At 40.7% G+C, this 6,547-nt stretch overlaps 1 long non-coding RNA gene across 1 annotated transcript; it reads left to right on the top strand.

Moving 5' to 3' along the window:
• The first annotated feature begins 547 nt into the window (after positions 1-547).
• Positions 548-4,458, top strand: LOC118629245. The gene is made up of 3 exons (XR_004959456.1): positions 548-668; positions 2,476-2,560; positions 4,416-4,458. It is a non-coding gene; the product is annotated as an uncharacterized LOC118629245 (long non-coding RNA).
• The last annotated feature ends 2,089 nt before the right edge of the window (positions 4,459-6,547 follow it).

Genomic DNA, 6,547 nt, shown 5'->3' with positions numbered 1-6,547 from the left:
ATCTCTTAATCCTTCATAAACCCATGAGGTAGATACAATTGTTCCTTCTATTTTACAAATGAAAAAACTGAAATTTAAAGTTTGCCCAAAGAACATAGCTAGAAAGTGGTGGAACCAGCCTTAAAACCCAGCCTCTCTTATTTCAGAAGCTCACCACGAATACCCACACTCTCCTGTGAGTTGGTGAAGAGTTATCATGGACATCTGATGGGTTATATTGTTCTTATTACAATGATTATTAGAAAATCCAGATGGCTTGCCACTGTTTTTGACATGTCTCAAATTTTGTCGGATAAACATCCCTCACTCATATTAGTCACAGTTCAATCAGATAAACAGAATCACTAGGATGTAATACATGTATGTATGTATGTGTGTAAATATTCATACCTTTGCCACAGGATTCTTACCTTACAAAGTTGTGAGAGCTGACCAGGGCAGGAAGTGGAGAAGCAAGGGTGAGCTGGAATCCATAAGGAAAGACTGAAATGCATGTCAATTCTTGCCGTCTCTAATTTTGATGGGTATCCTGCAGGACAAACTGGTGCCTTTCATCACAAAGCTGGCCCAGGACTCAGAGAAGCTGAAGAATGCTGGGAAAGGAGGAGCAGCTACAAGTCCGGCTGCTTCCCCACCGACAAGATGAGCCAGGAAATCAGCAACAACATGTGAGCTACATCATAGTTGCTCCTTCACTTCCATCCTCCAAATCTCTCATAAGAGTCTCTCCTGAAGCACACCCTAACCTGAAACATGCAAGGTAGGGAATTCTGGGAAATGTAGTTTAGTCTAGGCAAGTGACACTTTACAAAGCCACCATATACCTTACTCTCTTTTTTTGTTACTGTTTTGCATTAGAGGATTTGCAAAGTTCTATGTAGAAAGAATAATCACAGACAATGCAGAAGACACCTCTACCACACAGTGAGCACCCTGACATGTCAACAGACCCCAAAGCATCTCCTTTGTGTGGGCACTGTGCACCCAAGCTGCAAAGATGGGTGGAGCCTGGTTCCTGCCTCAAAGAGGCTAACCATCTAGGAGTATGACAGAAAAGAGAAACATAAACAGATAATGTTAATGCAATTATTATAACAAGTATAATAATAAGTGCACTCAAGGGTGCAATAGGAGCCCACAGAAGTGGCTCAACCAGCCCTGGCCAGATAGCTCATTTGGTTAGAACATTTTCCCAATATGCCAAGGTTGTGGGTTTGATCTCCAGTCAGAGTACATACAAGAAGCAACCAATAAATGCATAAATAAGTGGGACAACAAATTGTTGTTTCTCTCTCCCTTCCCTTCGCCTTTCCTCTCTCTCTCTCAAATAAATTTTTAGAAAAGAAGAAGAAGAAATGGTTCACTCTACCTAAGCTGCTATTTCAAGTGAGCTGAACTTCCTGGAGGATATAGTGTCTAAACAGTCTTAAACAATGAAGTAGGGGTTGGCTAAGTGAAGAAGTATAAATAGGGATTTTAAGGTATTTTGGAAGAGAGAATAACCATTAAGATTTATGGCAGAGGGAGGATGGAGAGATTTATAAGCAATAACTGTGGGAGGCCGGAATGAACGCAAAAGGTGCTGGAGAAGTAGGTGCTGGCAAACTCTGGAAAGTCTATGCATTGTATTCTAGGGAGCTTGGACTTTATCTCCTAGTAACTGGGGAGCAGTGAAAGAGTTAAACACAAGAAAATGATATGGTCATTGAGGTAAATAGTCTCCATGATAATGACCTCAGGCTTCCCTCCCTGTACATGTGTACTGCTCATCACATTACAAGGTAGGGTCTAATTCCCCTTCCCTTGAGTCCTGAGCTGGCCAGGCAACTGCTTGACTAAGACAAGGTAAGAGAAGGAACATTCCAAGGGGAGGTCTTAAGAAGTCTTACAGCTTCAGTCTAGGCTCTTGGGACACTCACTCTTGGGACATGACACCCCTTCTTAGAAGCAAACCCATGCTGTCAGAAGCCCAAACTACAGAGAGATGCCTCATGTAGGTGCTCCAGTCAATCACCCCAGCTGAACTCCCAGCTAAAAACCATTATGTGCGTGGCTATCATGAATGTCTAGCCAGGTCAAGCCTTTAGATGACTCCAGTCCTGGCCGCCATCTGAATGCAACTGCATGAGAGACCCCAGATGAGAATTTTCCCCATCAACTCTCCATTAGCGATGTGAGAGGAAAAGAGAGGAATGTCACAGACACAAATGAGTTGAAAGTTTTGAGTAAGAGTGGGGAGCTGGGGGAAACTAGGATATTTTAACTGAAATTGGCAATACTCAGGTTGCTGAAAACATAGATGGGGAATTTGGGATGATGTGATGGGAGGTTAGCAGAGCTACAGTGGGATATGAAGACTCATAGATTAGTGTTGTGACAAACTTTACTGGAACTAAAGGGATTGATGGTGGTGACCAGAGGACAGCAGCAGGGTGAAGGAAGTTTTTGTTTGGTTGTTGTTCTTGTGTGTTAAAGGAGGAGAGATGTGAGCACAAGATAAAAGAAGCTGGAAATAGAGAAAAGCAGAAAAGGCTTGGAGTGAAGACCCTTGACTGAGAAGGTGAGCCCTGCAGGGGGAGACCGAAAGCCCTGGCCGGGAGGGAAGCGTCTGAGATGCAGCTGGCTCCAGACCGGTTCCTTTTCTTAACTGGCAGGCTTGAGGGAGTGTAATTTAGAAACAGTGTTAGGAGAGGCATGATACTATGAAATTCGATGACTCCGTTGGAGAAGACTTTGCATATTATTAGGTGGTTATGCAAATATTTCCTTTTATGGGCTTAAATGCTGCCTCTGAGCATTTAGATTTACCCTCAGGAGATAAATGTGAGGATTGATGCAATAGTTACTACCTAGATAACCATGGTTTATAGAGTCTTGAAAATCTTCCACTCACCCAGGTTCCAGATTTGCCTCAGGGTAGCACATCACATGGTGGGACAGACCAGAGCAGCTCTGCCAAGGTTTTGAAAATGAAATTGAAATGTGGCACCACAGCCCACAAGGTGGACCAGGGCCTGCACTCTGAACCTGAATAGGTTGACTGTGAGCTGAAATAAAAAATTTAGGCAGGAACCAAAGTCATGTAACATAATACTCAAAATGTCTAGGAAACAATCCAAAATCTCAACACACTGAGAACCATGAAAATCTCAGCTTGAAACACAAAAGGCAATTGACAGACATTAGCATTGAGATGACACAGACATTAGCATTGGAATCATCAGATGAGAATTCTAAAGCATCTATGATACACAAATGTTTTCTTTTTAAAGCAATTAGGAATGCTTGAAACAAATGAAAAAAACAAAGTCCCAGCAAATAAATATAAAACACAACAAACAACCCAATGCAAATTCTGAAACTGTAAAATACAATAACCAAAAAATTTAAAAAATAACTGATGGGCTCAATAGCAGAAATTCATAAGAAAAGACAAACAACCCAGCAGAAAAATGGGCAAAGTATATCAATTTATAGAAAAGGAAATACAAGTAACTCTAGATATACAAAAAGATGTTTAATCTCACGCATAATAAAAAAAAATTAAAACTGTACTGATATACTCCTGTTCACCTGTCAGAATGCCCAAACCCCGAAATAGGACCACACAATGTAGTGAGTGCGGGAAAAGCTCTCAGAGGTTGCTTACTAGTATGTAGACCATTTTGGCCATATCTCTAAAATCCACATGCCATTTGGCTTTGTAATTATACTTTTGGAAATTTATTATATAGAAAACTCATAAAGGGGTGAAATGACATATTTGCAATGCTATTCATGGCTATAGTGTAGGTAACCATAAAAGACTAGAAACAATTTCATGTTCATTGATATAGGTTACTGGTTAAATTAATTCGTGTATGTCCACAGAAAGGAAAGTTATAAAGCTAAAAGAAAAAAGGAATAGAACTGCCGCTATAAATAGCTATCACTGAGTAAATAAAAGAAGAAACATAGTCTATATTTGCATGTGTTTGTAGATACATAAAGAAAGTCTGAAAGGATGAGTGGCAAGAAGTGGCTGCCTGTGGGGAAGGGTGGGGGCTGGGCAGCAGAGAGGAGGGAGTCTTGACAGTATGCCTAGGAACATGTTCTGGTTATTGGATCATATGAATGTATTGGAGAGCTAAACACAAACAAACACACAAAGAACAGAAAGTGTCCTTAATGCCCAACCTCAGGACTATATCGTAATGGTCCCTTTATGTCTGGATGAAATAAACCTATCCAGTATTAGCCAGGATACTGTTTCATCTCGGGCTGTGTTAGTCACCTGCCTTCCATGATCCCCCGGGGGAGCAGAGCCCTGAAGCACCAGGGACACTGATTAGGATGAAAGCATTTTGATTAGGAATGCTTTTTCTCGGTGGCCTGGGCTGCTGAGGGCTTGAGGCTTGTCTCCTTCCTCCTCCCAGACGACCTCCTCCGGTGCTTTCTCTTCATCACACAAGGTCCCCCTGCATGTTTGGGAAAGATTTCCTTTTTGGAAATGCCAGAAGGCTGATGATGACCATTCACCCAGCTCCCAGCGCTTCGGTTCTGTATTTGCAGTTTCCTCTGAAAACGGGGCAAAGCAAGTGAGCTCTTCCCCTTCCCTCTCATCTTCCAGGACTGGAAGCAAAACCTCCCAGCAAAACCTTTGAGCACCTGCCACGTGGAAGGGCTTTCTCCCCAGGCTCAGAAGTCCTGTCTCGGTTTTTGTCAGGGCCTCTGGGTACCCATCAAACGACGACGGTCCTTGAGGATGGGGGTCTCTCCTCAGACTCCTCCTGACCCTTAATAAACGACTGCAAACACCATCTCTTTCCATAAAGGGATCAAGTTGCTTTTCTGAAATCCCCGAGTCACTTTTTCTTCCTGTCAGAGCTGAGCCGCCTTTCTTATGGGGCCACATGTGGGCCAGGCACAGCTGCTCCCATCTATAACCTGGGCTGACACGCGCAGACAGCTGTGGAGGAGCATGCCTCCTTCCCCCTTTGTTAGACTGAGCTCTTGGTTTTTCAGCCCAACTATGGAATCCAGGTGATACTTTCCAATCGGCAAACAAAAGCCACAGGAATAAGGCAAAAAACACTAGCTCATGCAGAGCCCGGCTCCAGTCACTTAAAACAAAATCAATCTCACTTCTCCCCTTTCCCTCAGTGTTCTGAAATAATATTTGAAGTTCTGTTTGGTCTCTTTGGAGAACTGCCAATGGCTTCGAGGCATGTAGTGAAGTTATATATCAAGGCGCAATTACACTCGGGACTTTTGAAAAGTGATTCTCACTTAGGAATAATATATGATATGAATTTAATAATCTGCCATCTACTTCTCCTTTTTATTTCTCAAGGAAATTAGTGGGAAACTTACAGTAGCAAAATGAACCTATCCTCGGTGGAGGGGATTCATCAATAGTTTTTTAATTTTATAAACTATTATTGATCATGAGTTTTGAAAGGAACAAAATGCACGAGTTCTTAGATTTTCTGTTTGTGCTGTGAGCTACAGTAAATGTCTTCAAGAAATCTCTCTTCATTTGTTTGCTAAAAAATATAGATTTTAAAAATTCTTCTTACTCCATTGAAATTAATGGTTGAAATGTAGTCTGAGAAAGCACAACAAAAAACCCACGTGTCTGTTTCTTCATCCTCACCATGATTATGTAACTAATTATCAAGTTCAATGCATTCTCCTTTCCACAATTTAAATATGGGATCACACTTTTTAAAAATATTATCTTTCCTTCCCCTACACAGGTACCAACTTATGTGCAATGAATCGTGCAATCATTATACTGATACATCTGATATGATATTCATAAAATACAGAAAAACCCATGATCCTATTTGACCCACTCCTCTATAAACTAAGTGTGGCAGATGTCCTTCTAGATTTTTTTATACATATATATATAAATATACAAACATTTATACATAAATGCAGATATTGATATTATATGCAACTATAAATATGGAAATACATGGTTTAATTGTATGATTGTCTTTTGCATATATGGAATCATATTGTGCCCATTGTTTCACAACTTGATTTTTAAATTAATATGTTGATGATGTTTCCATATCAATACCTGTAAATGTACCTCACTCTTTGGAATTCTTTGACATACTCCATTGTATCCATACACCACACTTTATTAACTCTTCTCCTATACATTCAGATGATTTCCATTTTTCCTTATTACAAATAGTGCTTCAGTGGGTGTCCCTGTACAAACCTCCTGGTAGACATGAGTATTTCTCTATAGTCATACCTAGATGTTGAATCACTAGGTCAAATGATCTGCATTTTTTAATGTTAAAAGACACTGCTAAATAGTAATAATTGTAACTAAGTACTATGACTCAGGCTCCATAGTAACTCAAATTATCCTCATAATCTATAATATAGGTATTATCATTGCCCTTACTTAGAGTTGAGAAAACTGAGGCACAGAGAGGTCAAGTAACTTGTCCAAGGTCACAGAGCAAGTAATTGTGGATCTGGGATTCAAACCCAGGCATCTTGCTCCAGAATCTATGCTTTTAGCACAACACTAGGCTGACTC

Source organism: Molossus molossus, unplaced genomic scaffold (assembly GCF_014108415.1).
Source record: "Molossus molossus isolate mMolMol1 unplaced genomic scaffold, mMolMol1.p scaffold_m16_p_14, whole genome shotgun sequence".
Lineage (NCBI taxonomy): Eukaryota > Metazoa > Chordata > Mammalia > Chiroptera > Molossidae > Molossus > Molossus molossus.
Note: the sequence above shows the minus strand (reverse complement) of the source record. Positions and strands in the feature narration are given on the sequence as shown.